The sequence below is a fragment of the Hemitrygon akajei genome, chromosome 19 (genome assembly GCF_048418815.1).
Source record: "Hemitrygon akajei chromosome 19, sHemAka1.3, whole genome shotgun sequence".
In the NCBI taxonomy this organism is placed as follows: Eukaryota; Metazoa; Chordata; class Chondrichthyes; order Myliobatiformes; family Dasyatidae; genus Hemitrygon; species Hemitrygon akajei.
In genome coordinates, this window is record NC_133142.1 from 36,791,197 (window position 1) to 36,796,572 (window position 5,376).

The following is a 5,376-nucleotide window of genomic DNA, read 5'->3' on the forward strand; positions in this document are numbered from 1 at the left end:
CTGCACTTGGGACATCACTGAACTCGTGTTATTCATTGTAGGGATATGGAGGTCAATCGATTGAATTGTGGACTACAGACCAAAGTCCAGACTGCTGATTTGGAAACCTGTCTAACTGCCACCATGACAACAAGGGAATTGAAATTCACAATATTAACCTGGTGTCAATGATTAAGTTCTGTAAAAACGTATTTGTTTCACTGTGACTGAAAAAGACCTCTGTATTTTATTTGGCCTGGCCTTGTTAAACGGGCTGACTGGGAGCGAACCCAAGTGTTGGACAGAGACACGGAGGCAGAGTTGAGAGGTGCTTGCACAGTCGTGAACGTGGAACAAATAACCAGGATGAATCTTGACACGGAGCTCTGACATAGTCTTGACACGGAGACGGGGTTTTCATGGAATAACTTGCAACTAGAGCTGAACTTAGAACTAACGGTTCTAAGTGGTCGTGAAACGAGGTTATCACATGGGAATAGACCAACAAACTGGCAACCCGTGGTTGTGACGCCAGAGTTCTTACCCTGCAGTCTCTGATGGAAACCAGGTGTGCTGTAACTAAGTGAACTAGCAGCAATTGGGAATCTAATGACTGGAATAAAGAAATCAAGGAGATAGGAGCGAGATGGGGGACAGCCAGATGGGATCATAACAGGTGTAAATTGGGCCTACAACAACATGGTTAACTATTAACTACACTGTGGAATGGTCTTATAGTTGGGACAATTTGGAAAGAGTGATCAATGCTAGTCTGGCCTGGGACTGCCAATATCTTGTGAATGAATAAATAAAACAAACCTTTACTCTTGAAATTGTCTGGACTAGATCTGTCAACTAAGAAAGGAGCAGAATTGCGGTAAGATATAGGCATGGAGAATGGTAAAAGGTTTGTTAGAATCAGAAGCGAAAGCACAACATTTCAAAGTCCAAAGTCAATTTTATTATCAAAGTACATATATGTCACCATATGCAACTCTGAGATTCATTTTCTTGTGGGAATTCTCAACAAATCTATAGAATAATAACTATAACAGAATCAATGAAAGACCACCCAAATAGGACATTCAACCAGAGTGCAGAAAACAAGTTGTGCATATACAAAAAGAAGAAACAATAATAATAAATAAATAAGCAATAAATACCGAGAATATAAGATGAAGAGTCCTTAAAATGAGTCCATTGGTTATGGGAACACTTCAATGATGGAGCAAATCAAGTTGTGTTGAAGTTATCCCCTTTGGTTTAAGAGCCTGATGGTTGAGGGGTAGTAACTATTCCTGAACCCGGTGGTGTGAGTCCTAAATTTCTTTTTCCTTCTTCCTGATGGCAGCAGTGAGAAAAGAGCATGTCATGGGTGGTAGTGGTGCCTGATGATGGGTTCTGATTTTCGGCAGCAGTGTTTCATGTAGATGTGCTCAATGGCTGGGCACCAATCATTGAGCAAAGCTGCTGGAGGAACCCAATAGGTCTCTACCTGAAATATCAGTTGTTCATTTCCTTCCAAAGGTGCACCATGACCCACTGAGTTTCTCTGGCAGTTCATTTTTTGCTCCAGGTTCCAGCAATTACAAACCCTTCTGCTGTAGTTTGAATCAGGGACTCCTCTGATGATAGTGAAGCAAGATGTGCTAAGAACTAATGAAGTTATCTGAAAAATATAGCCAAAATTTAATGCATTAATTAATTAATGCATGAAGTTAATCTAATAACGGGAGAACCTACAAATTCCACAAAGACAGCTGTCAGGATGAAACCCTTGTCCCTGGCATTATGTCCTGGAGGTTAGTCATAGTTACTCAGCCTTACAGTGAGAGCAATATAGCTAATACTATTGACAACATGATGATAAAGTTCCTTTCCTCTGGAAATAAGTATGATATGAAACACGATATGTGAATCTAGACAATAAAGTCTTGTTATTAAGCAGTTTTGATCCAATATGACCTGGGAATGCCTTTTCAGTTCACACCCCGGGTTGGTAAAAGCAATGCATAACTGTTTCACAATGCAATATGTCAGGGAAGCCAGGAAAGGACTGTACTGTATATCCTATTCATGTACTGCTGCTGATATAAATAACATTAAGGAATCATAAGGTCAATATCCACAGAAAAAATAGCTTCAGGCCAAAAGTGTTCAAACTTTCTAAGAGAGATGTCCCTTCTCCATAGTGTGCTGTTGAAATACGACACATCAGATGGCTCACATGTTTGATAGGAGTGTTTCCAAAAGCTTTGTATTAGCAATGTGGACTTGAACTTTATTCAACAGTAGGACTGATTATATGTGAAGAAGCAGAATCCTCAGTTTTCAGAGAGGTCTGTGAAGGAAATCAACTGGAGCTCAACATGAAAAGAGGATAGGGGTCAATGAACAGTGAATTGCAATAATCTGCAATTTCTTTAAGGAAAGCATAGCAGCCAATCTCTTCGAAGCTGCAAATCAAGCTGGAGACTGAGTGGGTATGTAGCAGGTTTTCAAGAGGATAAAATAGATCACACTCGGTGAATAGTACCATTGGAAGTTAATGATGAGGAAGAAACCAAAATGCATTCATTACATTTCCCATGCTGGTTCCTTGCTGATTCTGCATCCAAAGTACACATATAATGGTGCTGGCACAAATTTAAATGTACACCAGTGAATTCTGATTATAAATAAACAGGTGATATCAAGAAATATTGACTGCACATCTAAAACTCAGCCAGCTTGCAGCCATTCAGTCGTACTTATCCGTATACATGGCCAAATTCCATTGTTTGCACCAAGTAATATTTGCTGTATAAAATTCCAAACCATTTTGTGCTCCTCTAGAGTCTCCAGGAACTTACAGACAGGTTGTCATCAATCTCATTCAAAGAGCACCTAAGGTCAACTAGTTCATGACTGACATAACAGATTAGGTAAAACTGTGAACAAAGAATATTAGTTATTTCATCAGATGGATGTATGAAAATACAGATTTATATTAATATGTATTTATATTAGTAGTATTTAATTCTTAATTTCTTGCACAGGAATTCTGTCCCTTGCTTCAAGCAATCAATTGCAAATTAATTTTTACTGTTACTGCAGATTAACCTAATTAACCTAGCTCAAAAGCATTTTCTTGGTTTGTTAAAGGATTGTCCACCATTAGGGTTGGAGTGGGTGAGCTTCAAGCTGTATTATTATGTAGCAATTTTCAGGGAAATGCTGCAGTGTGTTGCTGAACCAGGCATCAACAACCAAGGGATAATCCATCGTTATATTTTCTGTGGAGTGGACTGTCCTTCCACTTCTGAGATTAAGTGCTGTAGTCTTCTCCTTCATAGCATCTCAGGCACTATAGCTGAAGTATTGCAAGCAACCCCAGAATTAGGATTGTTTGCACTAACAACGAGGGCTGTCCTTTTGGCTGCAGTTATTGCATGGAAGCCCGGTGCATCCAGTCTGACTAATCAGTATTTTCATTCTGTTTTCTTTCTTCCTTTTCCATTCAAGGAATTTACATTGAAACTTGTCCCCAGTCATCTGTGCCAAAGACCTACTGAGCTGTTCTAAATCATATTCCACCATGCTGATGAAATGAATTAGTACTGTTGACTGGGAATGAATTTCCAGCTTATTGACTACTTCCTGGGGGTTTGGATCTGCAGAACTCTCCAGTATATTATCCACCCCTTTACAACAGAGTAATTAGTAAAAGTAAATGAGCCTTAACACACCCAAGTGCTGTAAAAATGCCCACTTAACTCAGTAAAGGACCGTTGCTTCATGTGTCATCAAGCTCTTGGATCTCCTGTGCACCCCCTCCAATTGTATCCTGTAATTAGTTGGTGCAGAGGAGATTCACCAGGATGTTGCATTCATTAAAACATTTAATGTTACAAGGAGAGAGGCTTGGTGTGTTCTTCTGGAGATGTTGAGTTCTCTTCATTTGAGCTATGTAAGCTTTCAATCATGTACGGATATTTCCACTGTTATGGGCATGCGCACGAGTGATGGGGGGAAACTGTGGGTATAACGATGGTTGCCTTTATGTACCAAAGGTAATTGGAGCAAGTAAAGTTGGTTAAATGAAAGAGAATCTTGTCTTTGTCATTTGAGAATTAACACTGGTAGCAGAGGATGATTGGCAATTATAGGCTCCCTCCGATGATTGACAAGAGCAAGCCTTACGAAAAATTCCTTGGAAAAATTAAATTGGAATATAGACTCGTGTTACAGAGTTCAAGAAGAAGAAGTAGGCCCTTACAGTTGTGCTGTCACTTTCAGGAACAGTGAGGGAGGCTGTGATGAGAATTTTGATGGAAGATGACTGTATGAATACACGAATAAATATTGTACACTTGACTCAGTTTTACTGAAGGAAGAAAAGTGTCAGATTTATGAGGCATATTCAGACTTTGACAATATTTCCAAAGACATTTCTAGAAATGTGACTGATTATATTATTGATTTTGAACAAAAGTATAGTCACGTGTAACACGTGTTACACAAAATGTAACTTCTTCATGCAGTATTAGCTTTTAAGTTGCTGGACACTGCAACCTAGATAGAAAGGACGGACAGCTAGTGTTATCTGCATGTACAGAGCTTATATTTGCATCTGTGAAATAGACACTGAAGAGGATTATTGTATAAAAGGCCGCCAAGGCAACAGTCGGAATTAGTTTGAGTCAAGAAACGGCATACTTCACTGAGCAGAAATGAGATCTTAGCAAGTGTAGGCCCCAGAGTGACCGGATGGGGGTACCATTACCTGGCACAGATCAACTAAGCAGGTATGGCATGAGAAAGAAATGCACAGTTTGTCAAAGTACTTGGCATTGGGCAAGAAACTGCCAGCACAGGACTGAACAACTGAAGAAAATAACAAGTCTCACGATATAGAAGCATGCCACATCACACTGGATGCAAACAGATCACTTACTACTGTGGAGACATCTGAAGCAGGTATTTTCATGATAGATCAGCTGCTATTGATACAGTATGCACAACCAGTATGTAGAGAAAAATGCCTTGAAAGCTATGTAAATGAACTAAACCAGAATGAAGTGCAGAAACTGGTGAACACAGACACAGTACACCCAATTACAAAGCATTCAGATTTGGAGATGGAAAGATTGTACATTCTATCAAAAGAGTGAAAATTCATGTAAAAATTGGGCAGGCAAAATGTTACATCGAAACACAATGTTCCGTCCATTACTCCTGAGAAAGCGGTGCAGTATTGTATATGGAGATTGACCAAGCAACAATGTTTCAACAGCTCACCAGCTCTGGACATTCCTGTGTGAGCACTAGATAAAGCCATTACTGAGAATCAATGTGAGAACGAAATACTAACTGTCACAGAGAACATGACCTCAGATGAGAAATGCAAAGTGTTAC